Below are 16,128 nucleotides of genomic sequence, written 5' to 3' on the forward strand. Positions count from 1 at the left end.
GAATAATGTATTGTACTTTGGTTTGGTTTTGAGGATTGTATTTATCATTAAACTATTTATAATAAATGTTGTTTCCGTTTTGTCTATTTGATTATCATACCTCGGGCGACCGAGATGGTGATGTCTTCATACCTGAGTGGTCCTGGTAAGGCACTCGGAGTATGGGGGTGTTACAGAAGGGTTGGCTGGAGTATGGTTCGACGGTTTTCGGTGTTTGGACGGAGTAGTGGGCGGTTGCTTGTGTACGGTGGTGGTTGTTGCAACGGTCATCGGTGTACAATTTAAAGATGCATCTCAACCAATTACAAGAATAAATTAAACACAATTCTGCCTTTTAATTTTTGCCGTTACAAACTAAATGATCCTTGTACACTCAATCCTCGTTGTCATTGAGTCAGTCCCAAAACAAGTCAGTGTTGTATAACTTGTATTCCAGTTTTGAATCGATAAAATTTGCAATATTATGTTCCAGTGCTATTGGGGAAATTTATTATCTTTTGGGATTTTTGATTTTTCTAACTTGAGGGGAGAAAGAAAGGGGTAAATTTTAGATCAGATATTAAAACAATTAGTAGATTATACAACCAGTTGTATACAGTTGTATGGTGTAGAATCCGAGCTGTGTACTAAAGTTTTTGAGTTTTGTTTAAAAGAATCTGAGCTATGCTTTAAAGTTTTTGAACTCACACTTAAACATAAAAAAAAAAAATAAACTCTTACAAAACTCAAAAAAATTGCACATAAGCTCGGATTAATGTATATGGTTGTACAATGCTTATTATACAACTGGTTGTATAGTAGTATTTGTGATATTAAAATGTGCGGGATTTAGTAAAATTATGTACAGGATTTAGCAATTCCCTTTTACATTTGCCTAGGGCATCAAAATATTTAGGACTGCCTCTGCGTTCTTGTTAGAGTTAATCCTCATGCGTATTGTTATTTCTACCTTGATCTCTTCGACAAAATATAATCATATTATTACATTAAATTTACCAAGCATAATGTGCGTAACTATAATTTGGTTCATTTATACTTCAATCCATACAAGGTACTCCATGTTATCTTTCAACTCACCATATCTTATATATATATATATATATATATATATATATATATATAACTGGGTTGAAACGATGTGGATGTAATACCCAATATTTTAATATGATATTATATTAGGCCGAGTTACCAGCTGGGTCGTGTAGTGTATTTGTGACTCGGGTAATTATGTGACTCGGGTTTTAATTAATCTAACTAGGCTAGGCCCGTATCGTCTTGATAGCACCTATCCTATATGTATAACTCATCTAACCAAACCCTAATCTCCCTATCACCATATTCACTTTAACCATGAGAAAAGAGAGAAAAGAGAGAAGAGGGAGCCGTGTGTGAAGGGAGCCGCGTGAGGCATTGCGAGGCGATTTCTCAGCCTATTCTCATCCTATTTCGTAAGTAGACTATCCTATTAACTCTTTATTCAATTATTAGCATAATTATATTAGTAGTGGAATAATTTTTGTAACCCTAGAAATTGGTTTGGGGGTTTTGATTATAAATTGTATGAGATAAATGAATAGAATAGTTACAGCAATTTACAGATTCGTTGGTCTGTGTTGTTTGAGTGTTTTACCTGTCTTAAAGTCGTGGGATGCAAAAAGTTAAAGAAGAGACTCATGTTTATTCCAAGCCTAGTTTATGCCTGTGAAAATTGGTAGCATTTCACCGTGTAGTTTTTCCTGAAGAAATTATTTGTGAACGTCTATCTAAAAAGTTCGCGAATCAGTAGAGGCTGAAAGATTACTTCTAAAACATAATTTAGATATTGAATTGGTGCTGGGTCTTTTCATATATTTAATTTAAAGAGTTTAGATGAGTTAGGCGTTGGTTTTACTTAAAAATCATTTGTCAAACTCGTTTTATGAATCAATACTTTTTATGCGACGGTTTCTGTCTGTTTTTGGAAATCAGTCTGAAAAACCTTGATAAGTTTGGAATTTGAGAAAAACACGTTAGATATAATTTGTAGCTAAGACTCATGGGGTTCCAATTCAATTGGTCTTGCATCAATTCGAATTTTCTGGAATTAGTTATTCATTTTATACCGAGTCTGCCATGTGCAGGAAAATCTGGGAAAGTCGTGTTTGTTCTTTAAGTTGATATTCCTATTAAATTACGATGAGTCTAGGTTATGTGAATGATTAATTGACTGAGTAGGTGGTAATTATACATAATTATGTTATGTAGGTGATGGATATGTGAAGGATCATAATTGATTGCTTGTGCGTGCTTGGATTGCGAAAAGGTAGGGAAATACACTTGACTTATTATCGTTGTTGTTGAATGGTGTTGATTTGTTGTGTTTCGTATGACCAAGTTGTGAACGTTGACTTATTTCGTGGTTGTTGCTTTATGCTATGACTCATATATTGGATTGTGATTGATCGAGTTGATCGTATTGAGTATGCTATCACAACATTTTGTAGTTGGCATGATTTTATAATTGATCAGTTCAATGGTATACATATTGCATTGCATTGTTTACTGTTAAGCATTTCATGTGCATTGGAGTTAGAGGATAGTGTGGTGGTGACGAGGTTGTGATACGTTGTGATGTTGTGATAAGGCCCAGGCGGGTTCTCAGACCGCTGGATAACCTCACCATTAGCCGGTGTATATCGACGACGGTCGATTGATAGTCTGCCGGGGATCGGTATGGCTGGGCGTTCCGGGTTATGAGATATGAGTTGAGATGGAGGTGGAGGTGACGGAGGAGCATGCATATCATATTTTGTTGTTTCATTGTATTCCCTACTCAACCTCGTGGTTGACCCTGTGTATTCGTGAACACCTGTGACGATCCAAATATTGGGGAGCAGACTTGACAGGTTTATGAGATAGGATGGGAGTTTGATGGGCGTGAGACACTGGATCAGAAGACTTAGTAGCTAGATCATCATTTATAAGACTTTCACTTTTATTTATGTTAGTTCTTTGTAATTTGATGTAAATGAGGTTTTGTAAAAAAGTTAAGTTAAAGAAATAATGTAATTTGCCTTGGAGTTTAATTTGTTATTCACTACCTCGGGAAACCGAGATGGTAACAGTCCGGTTTATTAGGGAATGTCTTGCTAGAGGCTCCTTTATAAATCGGGGTGTTACAAAGTGGTATTAGAGCGAACGATCCTCAGGCCTAAACCAATGAACCCAATGAACGTAGGATGTGTCTAAATAAAATGAACCCCTGGGAATAAACTGTTAGGAGCTCACAGTGCGGTTAAGAAGGCGCCCTTAATGCGTGCTCTTTTGCCCTCTCAGTTTTGAACCAGGTAACCCGAGAGAAATCGAGTGAATAGGGTAGTTAGAAGGAAAACCTTGGATATAATCGAGTGGGTGTACACCTTAAGACCTATATATTCTAACCACTCTGCAGGACAACGTTACGGTAAGTATTTTGTATGAATGATGACGTGATCATATGATGTTGTGGAGATGAGAAATAAATTTTCGTGTTCAGGTTGATAATCAATGAAGTGTTGGATTGTGGTAATCGTGAGCGTAGAAATAATTATGAATTGATGATATTTATCTGGATGGATGTTGAATGACGTGTTGATAGTGCTATTATGTCTAATGATATGCGGTTATGTGATCCCGAAGCCATGCTAGTATAGTATTGTGATAGTAATCAGAAACACTATTGAATTGCATGTTTCTAGTCATAGCAATCGTGATTTAGATGTAAGGAGTAGATCGAGATGCGAAGGGATTCTATGGGATAGATGTTTACGTAAGTACAAAGTGTGAGATTTAAGTTGGGATGGGTTAGTATACATAGTATGTTCATAAGAGCTTGTAACATAGTAAAGAATGACCTAGTGCTGAAACTCGTTTTGTTTGATTTTACTCTTTAATTGACCTTACTGCCATTTCTTTTCTGTTTATTGCCTATGGATGAAAATTTTATGGGAGATAGCCTCGGCAGTTAGTGTTCATTTGGCGTTGGTTTCATGCTTATAGGATATATACGGATTAGGAGTAATAAATATTTTAGTGGGCTGTGGTCAGGAAGTTCCTGTGCAGTGATGTTTTGACTAACGATTTTGTAAAAATCCTCATTTAAATTGTATTAATAATTTTTGCATAATTCCAACTCCATCGATCAGAAGATTCGCATATGTTTTCAAATTGATAAGCCACGAAAATTCTTGATGTCTCTATATTAAATGGTAAGTTTTGCAAACTGACCCAAGTTTCGGACCAATTGCTGTCACATACTTGTTTGGACCAACTGAGTTGTAAAATCCTTTAAAAATTGAATTCTTGAGCTTTGGACCTCATTCTTTTTCTCACGAATTATTAACTCTCTGTATGTTATAAAAAGTAATATAACTCAAGTTTTCGTTGAACGGTTATTTATTCGTGATTTTTGGAAGTTACAACGTGAATCATAACTTTTAAAATGTGAATTCTATGTTGAGTTTTCATACAGTTGTTCGATTATTTCATGAGCCTTATTAATGTGAAATTATAGTGTCCTTATATGATGATAGTAGCACACATATTCATTGGTTATGTATCTTAACAAGTGATAAAAAAAAAATTAAAGTTTAGTTTATAACATTGTTGGCATGATAGTATGTGTGAAATTGAATAGCTTAATCTGATCCTTAAGCGAGGGTGGAATATTTTATACGAGTCCAGTTGTTGCATATTTTATATATGTTTGGCATGTTGTAATATCTCTGGTGTGTTCATCGTATTTGTATAGCGGTCGGATATATATAAATATAAAACTATATTGTCATATCTTAGTAAAGTTGGTGGCGTTAAATGTTAACTTGATTGTTCTAATATACTCGCATGAATATTTATAATAATTATGTTTAAATGTTTACACATGGATGGTAGTAATGAGTATGTCTAAATGTTCACACATGTAGGATGTCATCTTTGTTCTCATGTCTTTTATGTGAGTCTGTGTGCCTATAGTTATACTTATTACTTTCATTGCATTAATTTATTTCAGTTGAACCTAAACTTATGATATGATAATAAAATAGTGTTGTTGTTCCTTATTGGATATGTTCATAGTTGTATTGTCATGAAATGCTAAGGTGATTGTTGCAATTGTCACGATATTTGAAATATAGTTGATATAGTTACGTTATAGTTACGTTTAATTGAGCCGCGAGTTGCCTATTTGTTCAAACCGTGCAAACCAGAGAACTTGTTCACCTTACTAATCTTTTGTCATAGATAATGTTTTACAAGTTATATGATGGTATATGTACATGTTTAAGTTGTTTATGCGATATCTTTTATTTTTGCTGAAAATGAATTATACTGAGTTGATGGATACAATTGAATGGTATGGTTGCTAAAATGTTAAACATATGTGTGATATGGAAGTAATTTTGTTGTTATTGTGAATCATATAACTATTAATACTCAATTGTAATTTCAATTGTTTGACTTCTACATTATTAAGTTAATTACTCATGACGCACAGTCGATGGTTCCGTAAGGAGTTTAACTGGGAATTTTATAGTGCGCCTCCGATCTAAACTAATAATCTTCTTATATTGACTATATGGTTAGACTCTTGTCTAGTTCTTATGACGTGATAAATCGTTTTAAAATTTAACATGTAATTGAGTTGGTACTTATACTTTTGTGTGACCATGCAACCTGTGATAAATAGATCTGTAATAAAGAGGTAAAATTTTGATTGAACACAGTTAATTTGTAGTTACTTGCTTTACATTATGGTACAAATCGTATGCTTTGATGAGACGTCACCAGGGAATGTGTACTATCTAAAAGGTCTCCGATTAAATGTTGTAGTCGTGTTAGCCGTGAATATAACTGAGTAAAGAAGTGCAAGTAAAATCCTGATGTTGAGGTAATAGTCGTTCATTAGTAAAGATAGGACTGAAATGAATAAGATGAACCTGTAAATTACGAAATATGAGTCGACACCTAAGCTTGTATTGTTTGAAGGAATTGAGTTAAGTTTATCTGATTTTGAGTTAAATGGATTCTATGGACGGCTCTGTTATAAGATTTATGTTAAGAAAGTTATTCACCGTCCAGTATGAAAGTAAAAGTTTTGAAAATGAAGTTAAATTTTGTCGTGTGAGTATAAATTCGAATGAGATTTCCAAATGATTCTGGTTGTATGGTTTCATGATATTTGCTAGTCTGGAGGAATGAAGCTAGAACGGAGTCACAAATAGTGGGTTAATTTAGTCATGTTGTTCGTTCATGTAGTGAATTGGTGGGTTGTGGTTAGTTACGAATGTCAAAACGGGAAATGTAATGTGGTGATTTAAGTGAGTTGTGTGTTAACATGGTATGTTGATATTAGCATGATATGTAATGAATATTTGTAAAATTGGTGTAGTTAAATACATTTAATCTTTTATGTCATTGTGTTGGGTGCAGTTTAAATATATTTAACACCGAGAACAAAATTTTATGTATGATAGTCTTGTATGTTAACTTTCCAATATCGCTGTTTACTCGCTTGACTGACTCGACCAATAAGCTTGTAAAATTTGCCAATCAATGTGCATTTGTCATTCGTGAATAAATCCCAACCCTTTGTTATGAGGATTAAAGATATTTCTAGGACGATAAGTGCTTTGAAACCGATTGTCTTCATTTTATGGGTGATTCTGTCTTGACCTAAATCGGTACAGATTATGTAAAGGAAAGTCAGACTGGACCTATTAGGTTACAAATTTTCATAAATCGATTTATTAAGTTTTGACCCTAATTCTTTTCTTATGTTGATTGCTTCCCTATGTTTCTAAGGTATGAGATTACAATGATTAGTGAAATGAATAATTACTAATGATTTTTACTGGTAACCTTGTAAAGCATTGTTCCATTCATAAATTGATTATTCACATGAATAAATGTTACCAATATTTCTTGGAAAATATGCTATTTGACATGAACCATATGTGAGCACCTAAGCATCTTCATCTTTGTAACCTGAGTAGTAATGTATAAATTAGATTGACAAGCAGATCCTGTGAATGTTATTGCATGTATTGATTGATATGAAGAGTGTTTAGATTAATACTGAAATGTCTTAAGTTATTCAACGTGGCTTTTGCTCCGATCCGTGGCGATGTCTTTGTAGCAAGTGAATCGTAGCTTCCTTGAGAGAGCTTGTATATTGATTGTCTTTAGTAGGGATTAGTTAACTTGAGCGTGAGTTGTGAATCTTTTATCCTCTTTCGTTGTTAGCGTAGTTTGAGAACTTTTGTTATAATAATGAAGGTTACGGAGACGTAACCATGTTTAAGGAGGGTAGGATTGTAAAATCTTTATACTTTCATGTGTGATTTCTCAGTTTGGCTATATTGGTTATGCGTTGTGTGGGTTATGTTGGAGTGTTACATGATGTGTTTCTGTTATGGTTAAACTTCGGGACGAAGTTTATTTTAAGGAGGGTGGAATGTAATACTGCGTTTAATATTCAATTTGGTGGGTGCCTTACATACTTTTGTATATGCGTTTCATAATTCGTTTGCGTTGGTTGGTAGAGAGGGTAAACTTCGGGACGAAGTTTCTTTAAAGGAGGGTAGACTGTAATACCCGGTATTTTAATATGATATTATATTAGGCCGAGTTACCAGCTGGGTCGTGTAGTGTATTTGTGACTCGGGTAATTATGTGACTCGGGTTTTAATTAATCTAACTAGGCTAGGCCCGTATCGTCTTAATAGCACCTATCCTATATGTATAACTCATCTAACCAAACCCTAATCTCCCTATCACCATATTCACTTTAACCATGAGAAAAGAGAGAAAAGAGAGAAGAGGGAGCCGTGTGTGAAGTGAGCCGCGTGAGGCATTGCGAGGCGATTTCTCAGCCTATTCTCATCCTATTTCGTAAGTAGACTATCCTATTATCTCTTTATTCAATTATTAGCATAATTATAGTAGTAGTGGAATAATTTTTGTAACCCTAGAAATTGGTTTGGGGGTTTTGATTATAAATTGTATGAGATAAATGAATAGAATAGTTACAGCAATTTACAGATTCGTTGGTCTGTGTTGTTTGAGTGTTTTACCTGTCTTAAATTCGTGGGATGAAAAAAGTTAAAGAAGAGACTCATGTTTATTCCAAGCCTAGTTTATGCCTGTGAAAATTGATAGCATTTCACCGTGGAGTTTTTCCTGAAGAAATTATTTGTGAACAACTATCTAAAAAGTCCGCGAATCAGTAGAGGCTGAAAGATTACTTCTAAAACATATTTTAGATATTGAATTGGTGCTGGGTCTTTTTCATATATTTAATTTAAAGAGTTTAGATGAGTTAGGCGTTGGTTTTACTTAAAAATCATTTGTCAAACTCGTTTTATGAATCAATACTTTTTATGCGACGATTTCTGTCAGTTTTTAGAAATCAGTCTGAAAACCCTTGATAAGTTTGGAATTTGAGAAAAACACGTTAGATATAATTTGTAGCTAAGACTCATGGAGTTCCAATTCAATTGGCCTTGCATCAATTCGAATTTTCTGGAATTAGTTATTCATTTTATACCGAGTCTGCCATGTGCAGGAAAATCTGGGAAAGTTGTGTTTGTTCCTTAAGTTGATATTCCTATTAAATTACGATGAGTCTAGGTTATGTGAATGATTAATTGACTGAGTAGGTGGTAATTATACATAATTATGTTATGTAGGTGATGGATATGTGAAGGATCATAATTGATTGCTTGTGCGTGCTTGGATTGCGAAAAGGTAGGGAAATACACTTGACTTATTATCGTTGTTGTTGAATGGTGTTGATTTGTTGTGTTTCGTATGACCAAGTTGTGAACGTTGACTTATTTCGTGGTTGTTGCTTTATGCTATGACTCATATACTGGATTGTGATTGATCGAGTTGATCGTATTGAGTATGCTATCACAACATTTTGTAGCTGACATGATTTTATAATTGATCAGTTCAATGGTATACATATTGCATTGCATTGTTTACTGTTAAGCATTTCATGTGCATTGGAGTTGGAGGATAGTGTGGTGGTGACGAGGTTGTGATACGTTGTGATGTTGTGATAAGGCCCGGCGGGTTCTCGCAGACCGCCCTGGATAACCTCACCAATTGCGAGGTATATCGACGACGGTCGATTGATAGTCTGCCGGGGATCGGTATGGCTGGGCGTTCCGGGTTATGAGATATGAGTTGAGATGGAGGTGGAGGTGACGGAGGAGCATGCATATCATATTTTGTTGTTTCATTGTATTCCCTACTCAACCTCGTGGTTGACCCTGTGTATTCGTGAACACCTGTGACGATCCAAATATTGGGGAGCAGACTTGACAGGTTTATGAGATAGGATGGGAGCTTGATGGGCGTGAGACACTGGATCAGAAGACTTAGTAGCTAGATCATCATTTAGAAGACTTTCACTTTTATTTATGTTAGTTCTTTGTAATTTGATGTAAATGAGGTTTTGTAAAAAAGTTAAGTTAAAGAAATTATGTAATTTGCCTTGGAGTTTAATTTGTTATTCACTACCTCGGGAAATTGAGATGGTAACAGTCTGGTTTATTAGGGAATGTCTTGCTAGAGGCTCCTTTATAAATCGGGGTGTTACAGTGGATACGCCACGTGTCCATACAGCCTTAATGACAAGCATTTATTACAGTTAATCATTTAATATGAACATAATAAATGCAACATAAATCTCAGTAAATATTAATTATAATTTAATAAATTTTATTATAAAATTAAATTAAATAATTACGTTGATTTGATTCTAAATTTATTAAAAAAATTTATAAAAATTCTAAATTGTAAATAAAAACGTTCATTGCGAAAAATGCTTTCAATCGAGTATAATTTTCATTAAATTTATTAACATATTTTGATATGTAGAGATGATTAAAGTGAGTATCTTACAATGTTTTACATTTACGTAAAAAAATATTTTGAGAAAGTTATAAAACGTAGACTATTAATTTTATTAAGAAAAATATATTTTGAAGAGTTATTGTATTTATTAAAAAAAAAAACTACTAAGATGTAAGTTTTTGTAGTGTGGGAACAAAAAAATTATATTGCGACAAAATGAATACATATGAGATATTCAGATATTTAAATACTGTTAACGAATATATATGTATGTACACAGTGATCACGAGTGAGTTTGAATAATTACAAGAAAAGTAATGATTATTAAGTAATATAATATTATATAAGGTTTTTCTACGTGGTACCCCGCGTTTCGTCGCATTCTACGTGGTACCCCTATATTTTTGAAAGTATAAGTGGTATCCCTAAATTTAGTAAAATGTTCTAAAAATACCCAATCTACTAAAAAATCACGTTTTTAATATGTTAGATTTTGTAAAGAAAATATGTTTACAATTGAGTAGACGATGTTTATATTAATGACATGACAAATTATTGCCAAAATATCAATAAAATGTATAAATTAAACATTTTAAATAAGCGGATTAGAGCATTTTGGGTATTTTAAGATATTTTTATCGTGTTTAGGGGTACCACGAGTAGTTTTGAAAAGCGAGGGGTATCACGTAGAATTCGAATAAATACAAGGGTATCATGTAGAAAGACCCTTTTTGTATAAACAACATGAAAAAGTAGAATACACATTACATTTTCCTTTAATATCTCTAGTTAAATATGTATACGACTATACGTCAAGAATAAAACATTAGTTATGACTAACTAGATATTACTTTTATTTAAATATTTTATATGTTATCTTATAAAAATGGTATTTGAGAAAGTTCAACCTATTTTATTTACAGTAAACTCTTAAACATCGTTATATATAGTTGTTAAAAAAAAAGGTGCAAATTTCTTATAGATATGTTTGACACAGAGCACATGTAAGACACAATCAAAACATTTGAATAAGTTTAGTTTGGGCCATATATGTTTGATACATAAATATCAAACGTTATACATACAAAATTAAAAATTGCATAAAATTATATTCACATCATTTTGAACAAATATTTTTATTGATTTGGAACATAACGTATCGTGAAAAAATATAATTTGATACCTTAATGTTGATTGTTGCATTATTCGAATAAATTTTATTTTAATTAATGTGATATTTGATCAATTACAATTTTTTTGTAAAACATTGATCATGCGTAATTAACTATAACTTAGTATTAGTTTTAATTAAAATTATATGTATTTTATTTTAAAACACTGAACTTAAACCTAAAAAAATAAAATTTAAGGAAAAAATTACTCCCTGGTACCATACCAATGGAAACGTGGTAAAAAATGTGATATTTAAGAAAAGAAGGTAAAAGTAGGGGCAAAGATAGAAAGTAAAGTGAATATAAGGGATTAAATTATTGGGTTGGTGAGTGGGCCACAAGTGGTCATTGTGTAAATATAAGGAGAATATAAGAGTATTATTGTAAAAAACAGCTCATTTATAGTATGTTACCATTGGTGTGGTACGGCCGTATTAGGCAAGTGTAACCATTGGTCTGGTACGGAGGGAGTAATTTATTTTTATTTATAGGTAAAAATATTAAAGGTTATATATGAATTATATTATTTTTCTTCAATCCCCTATTTACTAAATGAATAAGCAACCTCATAATTTTTCACTCCAAAAAGCATCTTTCTAAATAAGATAACTAATAACACTTATGTATACATTAACTAAGTAAGGTAACTAATAATCATAATAATTTATTTCATTAACATATTATCTTTTCATTAAAATTACTCTTTTCATCAAATTATATTTTTTTGACTAAATTCTAATATATAATCTTTTAATTAAAATATTTTAATGAAAACATTGTATCAAACTATGATTTATTAAATATTTTACTGATTCTATTATTTGAAAATGATTTGACTCATGTACTATTTATAAAACAAAATTATAAATTGTTTTAATTAATTTCGAGACAAAAAAATGAGAACATTTATAAATTCGAATCATTAACTTTGCGTTATAAAAAAATATATTATTTACAAAAATACATTTTAAATATGATACTCAATTCTTTTAATTAATTTTCAGTTTCAACTTCTCAAAGTAAAATGCAATGATGAGAAAAATGAACAACTAATGAGATACCACTATCATATACGGAGTATCTAATTTAGTAAAAAAAAAAATTATAAGCCGTGTATTTAATGCACGGAGTCTAAACTAATTAAGTAATATAAAAATAAAAATTCTATAAATACCGCGCATTTATTGCGCGGGATCTAAACTAGTTATAATAATAAAATTTTAAAACAGGCCGCGCGAAGCGCGGAATACGACCTAGTACATCATACTATTATATTCTCTTTTTCTTTTCACCAAAAAAATATTATGCCATTTATTTGCAGCTAGAAAAGAAAATATAATGAAATCATATCCTTAAAAAGATTATACATGATAATACATTCATATCATACAATTATTACCATGTATCACACAATATAATATCATATCATATCATTTAATATAATATAATATGAATTGATTGATAATACAACTGCATATATAAGAGCAACCTACGTCATCTGTTCTATTCACCCCTAATTTATATAGCTACGATTATCAAAAACTCAAAGGAATCAATTAACAATTAACCTACACTTTAATGGCCTCCTCTAAGCTTCAAATGTCTATCATTTTTCTCGTCTCTCTACTCCTTATTACGCCTATTAACGGTAATATTTAATTATATTAATAATCGCTTTAGTAATCGTCTTCTGAACACTAGAATTATCAAAACATTAAGTTGATTACGTAATTGTTTTTGGATGCATGGTTTTTTTTTTGAAGGTATGGAAGGCTTGAATGACGCCGGTGGGTGCAAGTATATAAGTCCATGTGAGACGCAGGCGCAATGTATAGCAGCGTGCGTCAAGAATGGGTACTCGGCATCATCTACTCATTACTGTGGTCTACCTATTATTAACCCACGCCCTCCTAAACTTTGTCGTTGCTGCGTTTGATATGATCACACGTTTTCACTTCAAATAAATAAACCACGATTAGAGACGATGGAGGATTCGTCATTTATGTAGAGATAATTTGAGTTCAATAGTTCGCTAGTATTGCATTAAGTCAAGACTCTATCCAATTACTTTTATCTATATTTTTTATCCATTTTCTATAACAAATTGGTTTCTCTTTACTCCCTCTGTTCCATTCATTAGTTATCAATTGAAATTGACACAATGGCAGCAAGATTTTATTAATAATAGTCTGCCAAAAAACAAACTCATGTCACTTGAACGCGAGCAATTTGCAAGATAGTTTTACTATAAATAGAAATGATAATTATTGACTGATACATTTATAAATAAAAATAACCAGGTTTGGTGCCCAGCTTCGCCCGGGCTACCTCTATTTACCGTTAAATTTTATTTTCAATGAAATAGTTAATTTTATTTTCAATGAAATAAACTATGTTGGAGTTGTCTAACTCACACGTTTACTATTTGTAATATATTTTTCTACAACATATCTTGTAATTATGATGAAATGTAAAATTTATTTTCAAATTATAAGACACGTTCACTACCCCGCTATTAATATTATTACTTTCACGACATTCTTTCTTAATATCATTACGTTCACTACTCCTGTGGTTACTATTGTTTCTTTTACTAATTCCTCTAATTTTTTTTTCTGTTAAATTCATTATTTCCGTTAATTTTATCCGGCCTATATTTAAATAAATAAAATATTTCTTTGAGTCGATTGGTTATTTAATTGTTCATACTTTTTCTCATTGTTACTTTCACTACATTTCTAGTTACTTTCACTACTCTCACTATCATTATTATAACTGTCACTACTCCCACATCAATACCGTTAATTTTATTAATCTCGTTGCTGCTACTATTACTTTTACTACATTTAATTTAATGTATAATTCTATGATGATACTAATTAATTCCATAAGTGGGGCATGTTAATTTTAAGGAAAATCACTATATTCTTGTGTTTTCTAAATTTAATTATTTTAATTTAATGTAATTTCCATAAATATTCTTCATCAAGGCATCTTTATATTATACTTTTAACCAAAACTATATAATATTTACATTGAGATCCCTTTATCAGGTCCATCACACGGTACTATCGATTTAAAATTATATACTATAATTAATTTGTATAAATTTATTTAATTACATTGAAGTCCCTTGGTTTCTGAAATTAATATATAGTATTGATTGATAACTATTAACCGGGAAGTAGGGAGTATTATACGAATTATATGGTTACATATAGCAATTGCCCGGTGTACTATTGCCTATTGGGTCTTTTGGCCAGATAATTTTTTTTTTTTGGTGTTGACAAGGAGTATCCCCTACCGACAGCTGGGGCAATCTCCTTCAGGGTACTGAAGGCAATTTAATGGGTTGACCCCTCCCAAGTTTAGCTTTTTCATTCGCAAGAGTCAGGAATCGAACCCTGACCACTTGTTTAAGATATGAGAGCCCTTACCACTCACACCAGCCAACTTTGGTTTCTGGCCAGATAATGAAGATGAGGTTAATAGTCAATTACCAACTTTGGTTTCTGGCCAACTTTGGTTCCTGGCCAGATAACTATTAACCGGGAAGTAGGGAGTATTATACGAATTAACAAATAGGTTAATAGTCAAGAAAAGAAAAGGTTACTATCTCTTGGGTTTGAATTATATTGGCTTGTATAACAAATTGGTTTCTCTTTACTCCCTCCATCCCATTTAATTAGTTATCAAATAAAATTGACACAAAGGCTAAGTAAATATGCATGCGACTATGAGAGTAAGGATTTACGTAACTATTGAATAATACACCTATAAATGGGAAATGGTAACTATTAACCGAGAGGAAGGGAGTACGATATATGGTTACAGATAGCAATTACCCGGTGTACTTTTGCCAATTGGGTCTTCTGCCGGATAATGAAGATGAGGTTAATTAGGTTATTAGTCAAGAAAAGAAAAGGTTACTATCTCTTAGGTTTGAATTTCATGTAAGACAATGATATGTGTGTGATATACAGATTGCAAACCCATTTCACAAATTTGCTTATTTTGGATATTCAATGTTAATAACGTTTTTATATAAATTTGACATTTAATTATAAAATATTAAGGGATATTCTATATGGTGACCCTAAACTTTTTCATTTTCCACGTGGTAACCCTCCAAATTAGAAAAAGTTTTTGGTAACCCTGAAGTCCTTTAATTGTAACTAGCGTGACCTTTAACTATGATTCCGTCAATTTACACCGTTAAGTAGATGAGTCATCAACGACATGGCGTTTGTAGCTGATGACTAAGTGGTGACTCACCCTATATACACCAATTACCCACCAAAGTCAGCATTAAAACCCCATCCCTCACTAGTCACGCCCGTTGACCCGTAAACTTCCCATCCCCTCCTAATTAACTTTTATTTTAAGGCAAATTATTGACGGCGGTACCTGAACTCCGGCGAACACCCACCACTGCCGACAACACCAACAATAATAGCTTGTTTCCGGCAACCAGCGTAGTCGCCACGGTCAACCACCTGCACTCTTACTCGAATCCCAATTATAACATGTTTCCCATCTATATGGCGGTTCAGACGCCAGAGATACAACCGACCAACCTCTAGCGACCTCATCTATATGTCTTGTCTCTTTAATTTTGTTCGAAGCCTCATTTTCGATCCTGCGTTCCAAATCTACCACTAGTAGGTGTCAACGTGGTTGGGGAGCTCGCCGGGATTTTCTGAGTGGTTAAGTGAGGTCGTCGGTGTAACACCCCCATACTCCAAGTGCCTTACCAGGACCACTCAGGTATAAGAATGCCACCATCTCGGTTACCCGAGGCATGATAATCATAAGACAATGAAGAAACATACTTTATTACATAAGTTTAAGTGATTACATTACAAAACCAACTGTAAGCAAAATACAACTGTTCTCAAACTATAAACCAACTGAAAGGAACTGTCCTAACAAACACATCGGAAGACTAAAGACTCTGATATGTGATGACTCCATCCCCAGCTAGATCCCACGCGTATCCAAGATATACCCGCTAAGCAAATCGCTCACCACCCCCGAATGGATCACCACAGCTTTTAAAACATTTAAACGGGGTCAGTAC

The sequence above is a fragment of the Silene latifolia genome, chromosome 7 (genome assembly GCF_048544455.1).
Source record: "Silene latifolia isolate original U9 population chromosome 7, ASM4854445v1, whole genome shotgun sequence".
NCBI lineage: Eukaryota > Viridiplantae > Streptophyta > Magnoliopsida > Caryophyllales > Caryophyllaceae > Silene > Silene latifolia.